Source organism: Amblyraja radiata, chromosome X, assembly GCF_010909765.2.
Source record: "Amblyraja radiata isolate CabotCenter1 chromosome X, sAmbRad1.1.pri, whole genome shotgun sequence".
Taxonomy (NCBI): Eukaryota; Metazoa; Chordata; class Chondrichthyes; order Rajiformes; family Rajidae; genus Amblyraja; species Amblyraja radiata.
The window spans coordinates 4,081,544-4,095,077 of record NC_045999.1 but is presented as its reverse complement, the minus strand read 5'-3'; the positions used below and the strand labels follow the sequence as shown (position 1 = coordinate 4,095,077).

The 13,534-nt window shown below is 47.0% G+C and overlaps 1 protein-coding gene across 2 annotated transcripts in view; it reads right to left on the bottom strand.

Moving 5' to 3' along the window:
- Positions 1 to 525, bottom strand: part of csk (C-terminal Src kinase) — a 100,437-nt gene extending 99,912 nt beyond the window's left edge. The window contains exon 1 of one of the 2 annotated variants that reach the window (XM_033015055.1): positions 434 to 525. The gene's annotated coding sequence lies outside the window, so the exon portion shown is untranslated. Of the gene's footprint in view, positions 1 to 428 lie in introns of both variants that reach the window. The other variant, XM_033015056.1, reaches the window with a different exon arrangement.
- Positions 526 to 13,534: the final 13,009 nt, after the last annotated feature.

Sequence of the window (13,534 nt, the reverse complement as noted above, 5' to 3'; positions counted from 1 at the left end):
AAGAGAGGGGGGAGAGAAAGAGAGATGGGGAGAGAAAGAGAGAGGAGAGAGAGAAAGAGAGGGGGGGGGAGAGAGAGACAGAAAGTGAGTGAAGGTGAGAAAGAGAGGGGGGGATAGAGAGAAAGAGAGGGGTGGAGAGAGAAAGAGAGGGGGGGGGAGAGAAAGAGAGGGGGGGAGAGAAAGAGAGGGGTGGAGAGAGAAAGAGAGGGGGGGAGAGAGAAAGAGAGGGGGGGAGAGAGAAAGAGGAGGAGGGGGAGAAAGAAAGAGAGGGGGGGAAGAGAGACAGAAAGTGAGAGAGGGGGAGAAAGAGAAATAGAGGGGAAGTGAGGAGGGACAGGAAGAGGGAGAGAGAGAAGTGGAGGAGAGGAAAGTGGTGTAAAGAGCAGCAGCGCCGGCATCGTCGCCTCCATGTCCCGGCCCGGCCTCACCTCACCTTCCCTCCTTCCCTCGCGCCGCCGCCGCCGCCGTCTCCTCACTCGCGCGGAGGGCGGGACCGTCAACCGCCGTCGCCGCCGCCGCCTCATCCAATCAGCGCCGCGTCCGGCTCCACCCAGCCCCGCCCCCGCCCCCGCCGCTGACTGACGTGTCCCTCCACCAATCGCCCCCTCCCCCCCTCCGCAGCCAATCGGCCCGCTTCCGTCATCGCTTCCCTCCCCCCCGTGACGACTCGGCCAATCGGAGGACGCGTTTCTCCCAATGGCGGAGGAAGGCAGCGCCCGGGGACCAATCACCGACCAGAGCAGACCCCCCTGCCCACCAATGGGAGAAGGGTTTATAGAATCACACGGCGTCCACTCGCCGCTGATTGGCGGATCGGCCCCCATCATTGTCCCTATCCTTGTGAACGCGGGAAACTTGAATTTATACAGGGCTGACCCTTACTCCAGTTGTATAACTTCTCTCATTCCTGAGTCCAGCCTTACACCTGCCCCCCTATTCTACCCTGATCATAGCTGATTACCTACTTAGGTTCCCAGTGCTAAACAGTCCCATTGTCCCAGCTTTGACCGTACCATTCCAGACCTTGACATAGAAACATAGAAATTAGGTGCAGGAGTAGGCCATTCGGCCCTTCGAGCTTGCACCGCCATTCAATATGATCATGGCTGATCATCCAACTCAGTATCCCGTACCTGCCTTCTCTCCATACCCCCTGATCCCCTTAGCCACAAGGGCCACATCTAACTCCCTCTTAAATATAGCCAATGAACTGGCCTCGACTACCTTCTGTGGCAGAGAGTTCCAGAGATTCACCACTCTCTGTGTGAAAAAAGTTCTTCTCATCTCGGTTTTAAAGGATTTCCCCCTTATCCTTAAGCTGTGACCCCTTGTCCTGGACTTCCCCAACATCGGGAGCAATCTTCCGGCATCTAGCCTGTCCAACCCCTTAAGAATTTTATAAGTTTCTATAAGATCCCCTCTCAATCTCCTAAATTCTAGAGAGTATAAACCAAGTCTATCCAGTCTTTCTTCATAAGACAGTCCTGACATCCCAGGAATCAGTCTGGTGAACCTTCTCTGCACTCCCTCTAGGGCAATAATGTCCTTCCTCAGATTTGGAGACCAAAACTGTACGCAATACTCCAGGTGTGGTCTCACCAAGACCCTGTACAACTGCAGTAGAACCTCCCTGCTCCTATACTCAAATCCTTTTGCTATGAAAGTTAACATACCATTCGCTTTCTTCACTGCCTGCTGCACCTGCATTCCTACTTTCAATGACTGGTGTACCATGACACCCAGGTCTCGCTGCATCTCCCCTTTTCCTAGTCGGCCACCATTTAGATAATAATTGACTCTGGATGTTAACTTGGCCTTGCTCCTAGCCCCTCTTTTTCAATCAATCAATCAACCTTTATTGTCATCTTGCAAGCAACAGTTGTACAGTGCAAAATGAAAAGACGTTTCCCAGGGAATACCGGAGCATCGCACATGAAATTTAAAACATTTATCACATAATAACAATAAAAACAATCCATTCCCTGATGGAACAGTATAAATAGTTAAAAGCAGGTAATACAACAACGTTAAAATACAGTAAAACCAATCATAAAAATGTCCGGGGCAGCTGATTTAATAATAATAATAATAATAAATTTTATTTATTGGGCGCCTTTCAGACATCTCAAGGACACCTTACGTAGGTTAACAGGAATATAAACATATAACCAGAATAAAATAAATAATATAGACATCACAGAAACACAAATTAAAAACAGAATTCAGTCCAAAAACAAAAATCAAAAACACAATGTGAAGAGAGAGCAGCGGCAGCTAAAGCGCGCCAGCGTCCACTCTCCCTTCACGGCAGCCATCTTGGACAAAGACTAACAGGATTATCTTACAGGCAAAAAATCATCCCCCCACAATGGACACCACTGTGGGGGAAGGCACAATGTCCAGTCCCTATCCCAAGTTCACCCCAAAGTCAGGCCTATTGAGGCCACCGCAATTGCCTCTACGGAGGCCCGATGTTTCTGGCCGTTCTCACCGGGTGGTCTTGCCCCGGCGTCGGGAGAGTCCTCTCAGCGGCTGGGCCACCTGGAACGGCCGCTATCTAGCTGGAGACCGCGGCTTCCGAAGCCGACAAGGCCGCTCCAAGCCCGTTGGTAGGCCACGAGGACAGGTCGACGGGCAGCCTGGAGAAAAAGCTGCCTCACCGACCAGGTAGGGACCTAGAAGTAAAATTAACCCCTACCCCCCACATTAAAAAGTCCATATCTGCAACGGACAAAAAACAGGACTCACTAAAAACTTTTTAAAAAGCGAATTAAAACGGACGGCTGCTGGCTAGCAGCCGTTCCCCAAGATGGCTCCCCTAGATTTGAGTGGCCAGTGCCAGTTATTAAAGTGTCCGTGCCAAGCCGCAGTATCAGGTGACTGTGAGTACAGAGTGACTGTTTAGCAGCCTCACAGCCTGTGGCAGGAAGCTGTTTAGCAATCTTGTAGTCCGGGCTTTGATGCTGCGATATCTCTTGCCTGATGGCAGGAGATCCAGGTGTATGTGGAGGGGGTGCAGTTTGTCCTTAGCAATTCTCTGAGCTTTTTTCAGACAGCGGCTCTGGCACAGTTCTTGTACCGAGGGTAGGGAGACGCCAATGATCCTCTCTGCTCCCCTCACTACCCTCTGCAGAGCCTTCCTGTCCGAGCAGTTGCAGGTGGAGTACCACGTATTTATGCAGTACGTGAGTACAGACTCCACCGTACCTCTGCACTGATAATATATCTGGCCCACACATAAAACCCCATATCTGACCCCCTGGACTTAACCTATCACATTCAAGTCCACAGGTGCTTAACTAATGCAATAATCTTTTATGGGGCACTTCACGGACCAAATTTTGTATAACAAAATTTGCTACATCCATTGGCTTCCTTGTTATCTAACATGCTAGTTACTTTGTCAAATAAGTCATTAATTGGTTGAACACAATTTCTCATCCATAAAATTATACTCACTCAGCTGTATAAGTATTCTGTTACCATTTCCTTCCTTTTCCTATCAAACTATCCTGAAGTCATTTTCACCCCCAATATTTTCCGTATTTTGCTGTCTTCCTCACAGCTGGGAATTTTCCCAAATGCAAAGTCAAATAACTATATATTTAAGCAATATTATTCTATTAAATGTGATCTTGAGAGTACATAATATTTTATGTGTTATTCATAACACAATAATGATAAAATAACTTTATTTTGATTGCACCTACCAACATGCATACATTATTATATTACAGTTAATATGTACCGAGGGCATATTTTTGTTCCAATGCTCCCCATTCCCAATTACTTTTACATTGAAGTGATTGAAATCCAAGTGAAGTTTAAATGGCATCAGAAAAATAAAACCTCCAGAATGGATGATAATCATTACGTGGTTGGTTGGAGTCAGTATCAGCACAATTACGCTTTAAAATATGCCCCTTCTTTGAACAAGCTCTTAAACATCGCATCTGAATCAGTTTCCATCTGATTACACTCCTTGAGGATGTTCATCTACGTGTTCAATGAATAAAACAATGAGATTGGAGACATTTCTATTCAACCTGTCAAAGGAATTTGGGTGGGGGGGGGGGGGGGTTTAGAAACAGTGAGTGACGTAAACAAACATAATAGTTGAGTGGCAAATAACAATAGTGCTACCTTCCCAATATTTAACTGAAGGAAATAATGGGTTATCGGGGCTGTATGCTGTGACAGACGGCCTGACACCTTGAATGTCATTTTAATATTACACTTATCCCATCCCCCTGGATATTCCTGATTAAAAGAGAGGTTTTGTCAACCTCTCAAAGCATTTGAACACCACGGATGTTAGTACCACCGCAATCACATCGATTATCCAGTCTTTCACCCGTTATCTCATACTTTAAACCAATTGCATGAACCAAAACAATTCTTCCAGGGCTCGATGTCACCTATCTGTGTACTCCAGTGAATGCTGCCTGACCTGCTGAGTTACTCCGGCTTTTTGTGTCTGTCTATGATCTTCACAGAGGCAGGAATGTTATACTAAGGCATTTGCTTACCCTCTATTTGCAAACCCTGGTTTAAGGTGCATGAGGCAAAGTCTTTGTTCACATGGGAACGGGGGCAGGTGGAGTGCATGCATGGGTGCAGTATCTCGCACAAGCTGACTGACTGCAGTACCTCAAGAGTGTAAATCCACCCTTACAGCATTATTTTAATGCACCTTTTAGAAGACAATGACAATTTTGTTGTTGCTTTATCACCTTTCATTGGCCATTGAAAGCGTTTATCAATACAAGAGGTATGGGCACTAAAACCTAAGGAAGACACAAAATGCTGGAGTAACTCAGCGGGGCAGGCAGCATCTCTGGAGAGAAGGAATGGGTGGCGTTTTGTGGGTGACACAATACTGCCTTGAGGCTCTATTACTTTAGCACCTCCTATTGTTTGCATCTCGCATTCAAAGCCATCTGAATCAAAATGTTTCAAGCCAAAATGACTGAAAGCAAAATTTGACAGGTTATCCATAGCGGATATTTGCAGGTTTCATTGAGACATACAGGAAGCTTTACATTTCTGTAAGCTGCTACTTCACCCACAGCCAAACCCACAAAGAGCGATATGCATGAAGCAAAACTAAAAACAATTTTACAATCTAGATATGTGGATCCTTGCAGAAACATTGTGCTCATGGGACACATGTGCTCATGTGGGCAACAGCCATTGTGTCGTAGGTACATTAAAAAGCTGGAGAAACTCAGCGGGTGCAGCAGCATCTATGGAGCGAAGGAAATAGGCAACGTTTCGGGCCGAAACTCAGAGGAAATAGGTAACGTTTCGGGCCGAAACCCGGAAGGGTTTCGGGCCGAAACGTTGCCTATTTCCTTCGCTCCATAGATGCTGCTGCACCCGCTGAGTTTCTCCAGCTTTTTTGTGTACCTTCGATTTTACCAGCATCTGCAGTTCCTTCATGAGCCGTGTTCAATGCATACTGTTGCATTAGGTCATAAGGTCATAAGTGATAGGAGCAGAATTAGGCCATTCGGCCCATCAAGTCTACTCCGCCATTCAATTATGGCTGATCTATCTCTCCCCAATAACACCATTCTCCTGCCTTCTCCCCATAACACCTGACACCCATCCTAATCAAGACTCTCTCTACCTCTGTTTTATAAGCATCCATTGACTTGGCCTCCGCAAAGATTTCCGCAGATTCACCAGCCTCTGGCTAAAGAAATTGACAATAATACTGTACTGACAATAATAATCCAATGTATCTGGAATAGCACCATCTTGTGCGCAAAGTATTAACAATAAATAAGATTGTGGAACTCAAACGCTGACTATATCGTTCCACGGCACGATGGGTGAGAATTCCTGCCGTTTCTCTGTGTGTAATCTTCCATTGAAATGTGCCCGTCCAGTCTCTCCAAACTCCCCGACGCCCCACAAACCCTTCGAACACCAGATCCCCAACATCACTAATCTCCAGTCACCTACAGCCCCAATGTTTACTAATCCCTGACTCTCTGCCTTGACTACCTGATCTCCAATCCATCCTTCCCCAGCTTAACTCAGCGGGTCAGGCAGCATCTCCGGAGAGCATGGGTAGGTGATGTTTCGGTTCAGGATCCTTCTTCAGACTTTGAAGTATAAATGCTCTCTACAGGTTCACCACCAATTTTCAAGCAATTGTTAATCTGGCACCTCCCTTTTATCTGGATAAAATCACAAGAGTGCATTTGAAATTCCCCCCCCCCACCCCGGAAATCCACCCGAAAATGTGGCACCTAGGCTGGGTAAGGCGGCCAATCTTGACCTCATCAGGACTTCTGCAGCCGATTGGGGTGGTCAAGAGAGGTCAATGGAATTCATCCACAGATTCACCACCCTCTGTGGCCGGGGCTCTGGAACTCCGGTCTTGCCAGTGCCAACAGATCCATTCCCATAGCCGACCTCCGAGGCTGACTTTGCCGATCCGGTATCTCGGCTCCCTGGCTGCCTGGAGGGACCGATCTGGTACCATTGGACTCCTCTCAGTGGCCGTGACCTCTGTTGGTCCCAGCAAAACACATAATCCGGTAAGGCTCTGGAACCAAGAGGGCTGGGCAATCTGTGGGAGGACTTGTATTTTGTTTCAGTAACAATAATCTGCCATGGATTTGGTTAGCAAAAATGCTGGAGAAACTCAGCGGGTGCGGCAGCATCTATGGAGCGAAGGAGATAGGCAACGTTTCGGGTCGAAACCCTGAAGGAAATAGTCAACGTTTCGGGACGAAACCCTGAAGGGTTTCGACCCGAAACGTTGCCTATTTCCTTCGCTCCATAGATGCTGCCGCACCCGTTGAGTTTCTCCAGGATTTTTGTCTACCTTCGATTTTCCAGCATCTGCAGTTCCTTCTTGAACATGGATATGGTTCGAGTTGCAATGCGTGAGTTGGAAGGAGTTGACAGCACAAATGAGTTCAGACGCAAGGGGCTTCCTCAATAGTTTCCAGAGTAAAAGCAGGTGACAGAATGGTTTGGATTAATCAAGGCACAAGCACGCTTAGTTAAACCACACCAGCTGTTGCACATCACCACAAAGTATGGAGGTTAGATCACAGCACATCTGCGTCTGGAGTTCTTGGATCACTCTCCTGTTGTGAGCCAATTCTCCACTCGTTGTGGCTGAGTTGACTTCTCTCTCCTTCAGGGAAGAACGCAACCAGAACTTCTATTTTTCTGCAATGAACTTCCTGGAAGCGAATCGATGTCTGATGTGATTTCAAGGCCCCCGACCAGCTGTCCTCGGATTCCATCTGTTTCCACTGCTCATCTCTTCTCCCTCTCGGCCCCTCCTCGAAGAACCACCAGATGTAGGTCTGAAGAAGGGTCATCGAAGATGGACACAAAATGCTGGGGGAACTCAGCGGGAGAGGCAGCTTCTCTCGGGAGAACAAATGGTGACGTTTCGGGGTCTAAAAACAAAATGTCACCCAGTCCTTCTCTCCAGACTGGCTCTCGCAGCCTGGCCCGCTGAGTTACTCCAGCATTTTGAGTCTAAAAATCAAAGAGGGATAAATGTATTTCTGTGCCCGTATTAAATGGATTTCTGACACCCCTGGTTCAATTTACAACAGCAAGAACTCAAGGTCATAAGGTCATGTGATAGGAGCTGAATTAGGCCATTTGGCCCTTCGTCTACTCCTCCATTCAATATTGGCTGACCTATCTCTCCCTCCTAACCCCATTCTCCTGCCTTCTCCCCATAAGCCGTGACAGTGACACCCATACTAATCAAGAATCCATTGACTTGACCTCCGCAGCTTTCCGTGGCAAAGAATTCCACAAATTCACCACCCTCTGTCTAAAGTAATTCCTCCTCATCTCCATCCTAAAGGAACTTCCTTTAATTCTGAGGCTGCGCCCTCTGGTCCTAGACTCTCCCACTAGTGGAAACATCCTCTCCACATCCACTCTATCCAAGCCTTTCCCAAGTCAAGTTTATTCTCATGCACACGAGTATGGTGCGGTAAGGTACAATGAATATCTTGCATCAGCAGCATCAAAACGCACAAAAGAAAGGTCTCGACCCGAAATGTCACCCATTCCTTCTCTCCAGAGATGCTACCTGTCCCGCTGAGTTACTCCAGCATTTTGTGTCTATCTTCGATTTAAACCAGCATCAGCAGTTCTTTCCTACACAAATGTATAAATCATACACAAATTCTGCCAGACAGAGCAAAACACAATTAAAATTCAAATCCATAGTCGTTCAAGAGGTTGTCTGTAGTTTTCTGTAGCCGAGGTTGAATTAGAGTTGTGTGGGTCGTTTCAAGAACCTGATGGCTGTAGGAAAGAAACTCTTCCAGAATCTGGTGGTGTCTGACTTCAGGTTTCTTTCGAGTTTAGACCTGAGGGATACAGGCTCTTCAGCCCACCGAGTCTGTGCCGGCCAGCAATACCAGATGTATACTAGCACTATCCTACATGCTAGGGACAATTTACAATTTTTACCAAAGCCAATTGACCTACAAACCTGTACGTCTTTGGACTGCGAGAGGAAACCGGAGCACCCGGACAAAACTGATGCAGTCACGGGGAGAAGGTACAAACTCCGTACAGACAGCATCCGTAGTCAGGATTGAACCCAGGTCTCTGGTGCTGTGAGGCAGCAACTCTACCGCTGAGCCACTGTGCCCTCTGTCCAAGGGTAGCAGTGAGGGGAGGGCAGAAGCTGCAGAATCCCACATGATTCCTTCCTCTGTGGAAGGAAGCTATTTGGCCAATGAAACCCACACATTCCTGCCAGTTTCTCTGCCCTGTAACAGTTCATCCAAGAGTCACCAGCTCCAGCAGCCCCACACTCTTCCAATTTGCAGTTGTGGCACTTAAATCTCCAGAGCAGGACTTGAGTCATGAACATGCTGAGAATATTATCAATTGAGACAAGGCCAATAGAGTATATTGTCATGATTTTGTTTAGTTTGTTTCATTTAGAGATACAGCGTGGAAACAGGCCCTTTGACCCACCGAGTCCGCTCTGACTAGCGATCCCCGCACATAATTCTAAAGCATTTCTTCAGGTAAACGCACTGCAAGAAGAGGCTGCAAATGATAGTTTATTCCAGTAATAAATAGGAGAGGGTATCGTTAACTGTGTAATGTTACATCACACTACTTTGGCTCTCGAGCTGTTCTCGCTCAGCTGTTGTTTTCTCATATGACTCACTTTATCCTTGTCTCACCCCACACTATCTTCTTATGTGTGGAGCAAGACTGGAGCCATCTGAGGAAGAAGTGGAGATAGGCACGAGAAGCTGGAGTAACTCAGCGGCTCAGACAGCATCTCTGGAGAGAAGGCATCTCTGGAGAGACCCTTCTTCAGAATGGGTCTTAAAGAAGTGGCATGGGATAAATTAGAATGAAGCTCCTGATCAAAGTCTGCAAGTTAGCCTAGTTGGTGGAAGGCAATGATAATAAATCAGAATGAGACTGAAGACAGACACACAATGCTGGAGTAACTCAGCGGGACGGGCAGCATCTCTGGAGAGAAGGGATGGGTGACATTTCGGATCAAGACCTTTCTTCTGAAGAAGACTCTTCTGTCTCGACCCGAAACGTTACCCATTCCTTCTCTCCAGAGAAGCTGCCTGTCCCGCTGAGTTACTCCTGTTTTTTTGTGTCTATCTTCGGTTTAAACCAGCATCTGCAGTTCCTTCCTACACAGGATGATATTTGGTATATTATTGCCCTCTGTAGCAAGATACAGTGAAAGTCTTTGTTTGCATGCAACCCGAGTTCAATCAAGCCACTCTCAAGTACAACAGATAATGCAAAGGTGAAAATGCCAGAGTACAGAATAGAGTGTTACAGTTAAAGTTAATAATAATAATAATAATAATAATAATAATAATAATATCTTTTATTGTCATTGCACGTCAGTGCAACGAGATTTAGTATGCAGCTCCAACCGATGAAAAAGAAATGTAAAATAAATAAATAAGCTGTGTGTCGTGACCATCCGAGGGAGACAGTCCAGGGGGGGTGGGGGGCACTCAGCAGGGCCGGTTTAGAGCCGCTATAGCTCTTGGAATAAAGCTGTTTCTGAGTCTGGAGGTTCGGGCGTAGAAGGCCTTGTAACGTCTGCCGGAGGGAAGTAGTTCGAACAGACCGTTACAGGGGTGTGATGAGTCTTTATGGATGCTGACGGCCTTCCTGAGGCACCGTGTGTGGTAGATGCCCTCCAAGGCTGGTAGCTCTGTCCCAATGATCCTCTGCGCTCTGTGGACGACGCGCTGAAGAGCTCTCCTCTCCGCCTCCGTGCAGCTGAGATATCACACAGAGATGCCATTCGTTAATATGCTCTCTGTGGTGCAGCGGTAGAAGGTTGTCAGCAGCTGTTGGGGCAGACCAGTCTTTTTTAATGTCCTCAGGAAGAACAGTCGTTGCTGTGCCTTCTTGACCAGCGCAGCGGTGTTGGTGGACCATGTGAGGTCCTCTGAAATGTGAGTGCCCAGAAACTTAAAGCTGGACACTCTCTCCACACTTTCCCCGTAAATGGACGTAAATACAGAGGAAAAGTCCAAGTCTGCAATGAGGTAAGTTGGAAGATTGAGATTCCATCCTACCTTATGGAAGGACCGTTGAGTAGTTCGATAACAGAGGGGAAGAAATTGTTCCTGAAGGGCCTGTTCCACTTGGGCGACCTAATTAGCGAGTTCTGGCGAGTTTGCCCTCGACTCATACTCGCAGCATGGCCGACACGAGGTCGTAGGAGGTCTTCGTAACTCTCCTTCATGCTCGAGAGTGGTCTCCGCGTACTCGAGGCCTCAGCTAGATCGCGGCGTTTTTTTCAATATGTTAAAAAATGCCCGCGAGTAAAAAAAGGGCGCCGTGGAAAAAATGGATACTTTTATTACTCGTAGGTTTAGTCGTAGTAGGTCGGCATGTTAGTCGTAGGTAATCTATGGTAGTCGAAGGTAGTCGTAGATAGTCTTCATCATAGTCGAAGGGAGGTCAAAGAAGATCGAAGGAGGTCGTCTTCACTCTCCACTATTCGGTGTCCAATTATCCCGAAGTTAGTCGTAGCCAGTCAAAGGAGGTCTTCAACATGTCATTTTTTCAAACTCTTCTAAACTCGCCAATTAGGTCGCCCAAGTGGGACAGCCCCTTGAATCTGGTGGAACCTGCTTTCCAGCTTTTGTACCTTCTGCCTGGAGGGGAGGGGAGAAGAGGGATTTATTGGTGTGTGAGTGGTGCTTGATTATGTGGACAATCGACAATAGACAATAGGTGCAGCAGTACGTAATTTGGCCCTTCGAGCCAGCACCGCCATTCAATGTGATCATGGCTGATTATCCCCAAATCAGTACCCCGTTCCTGCCTTCTCCCCATATCCCCTGACTCCGCTATTTTTAAGAGCCCTATCTAGCTCTCTCTTGAAAGTATCCAGAGAACCTGCCTCCTCTGAAGCAGAGAATTCCACAGACTCACCACTCTGTGAGAAAAAGTGTTTCCTCGTCTCCGTTCTAAATGACTTACTCCTTATTCTTAAACTGTGGCCCCTGGTTATGGACTCCCCCAACATCGGGACCATGTTTCCTGCCTCTAGTTTGTCCAAACCCTTAACAATCATAATCAATCAATCAATCAGTTTTATTCGTCACATTGCACATAAAGTGCAAGTGAAATGAATTTGTCTACAATGTTGTCTACACACTGCTATGAGAGATGCTCGTCCCTCAATCCCCAGTATCCATTTCCAGCAAGTTGCGCAGGTAAGTCCAGCTGAGGGACAAGGATCTTGTACCAATGAGCCATTCTTACTAACTCGATAGCCCTGGATCCAGACCACATGCAACTTGGACCAAAAACCAAGGCACAAGGAACTGCAGATGCTAGTTGACAAAAAAAAAGCAGAGTTGACAAAATGAAACATATAAGATTGTTAAGGGTTTGCACACGCTAGAGGCAGGAAACATGTTAGTTCCACTGTTCGTATCCCTTCGTTATCACCTCTTCCACAGCCAACAATGGACCATTGTGGGCTCCACCTTTCCTTGGTCATCGAGCCAGCTCTGATTTATTCTGGGTACACAAAATTGCTGGGAAAACTCAGCGGGTGCAGCAGCATCTATGGAGCGAAGGAAATAGGCGACGTTTCGGGCCGAAACCCTTCTTCAGACTGATGGGGGGTGGGGGGGGGGGGGAGAAAGAAGGAAAAGGGGAGGAGGAGGAGGAGCCCGAGGGTGGGCGGATGGGAGGAGACAGCTAGAGGGTTAAGGAAGGGGAGGAGACAGCAAGGGCTAGCAAAATTGGGAGAATTCAATGTTCAAAAGATTTATTCTGCACCTTTTCATACCTCTGAGCTGACTCTCGTTCTGTAGAAGGGTCTCGATCTGAAACGTCACCCATTCCTTCTCTCCAGAGATGCTGCCTGTCCCGCTGAGTTACTCCAGCATTTTGTTCCTATGTCCAGCAATTTGCAGACAGGAATGAAGATCAAAGGGAGCGCTGATCGCGGTGTTGCCAATTAGAGACAGAAGAGGGAGCTGTTGCTCAGGGAGTCAGCGCTGATATTTTTCACCAGAGAAACATATTTCCTGCCTCAAGTGTGTCCAAACCCTTAACAATCTTATAAGTTTCAATGAGATCTCCTTTCATACCACTGGGTTGTACACTGTCCAAGCGAAATATGAGGTGCTCTTCCTGCAATTGGCACTGGGCCTCACTCTGACAGTGGAGGAGGCCCAGGGAAGAAAGGAGTCTGAAGTGTTTAAAGATTCTGAAAAGGAGATCTGGTGAACAAGGGAAGGAACAGATACAAGTCAGTGGAGAAATTGAGAGAAAACAGCAATTTGTGAAAGAAGATGGAGACAAAATGCTGGAGTAACTCAGCGAGACAGGCAGCATTATCTGGAGAGAAGAAATGGGTGACGTTTCGGATTGAGAACCATCTTTAGACTATTTTTTGTTTCCTTCTCTCCAGAGACTAGTCTGAAGAAGGGTTTCAACCCAAAATGTCACCCATTCCTTCGCTCCAGAGGCGCTGCCTGTCCCGCTGAGTTACTCCAGCATTTTGTGCCTGTCTTCGGTTTTAACCAGCATCTGCAGTTCCTCCCCACACAATTTGTGAAAGAAATCAGGGGAAGCAAGGCGACGGACTGAGAAAGAAAGAAATATTGCTGAATAGAAACACTCCGACAGGGGAGCGAAACGCCACGAACAAGTTCAACGGCAAAATGCAGGATTGCGGCACTGATGTACAAAACAAGATCTAATTGATAAATTCATATAATGGAAGAGCAAAACCCTAGAGGTTTACAAATGTCAGAACAACCTAACAAATGGAGCTACTGCCTGAAGTCATTGGCAGAGCTGAGTTGTTTATTAAAATGGTGAATGTTGTTTCTTCATCAATCTTTCAGCCATTGCGAACTAATGTCGGCTCCACATCAGGTCAATGGCTCTACTCTAGAGACCAGAGAAAACTTACTGGAGATAGCCTTAAAAAGTATTTGAAACCGTTTGGTAACATGATTCCCAATCTACTCATGTTCCTATCTACAATATTACAAGC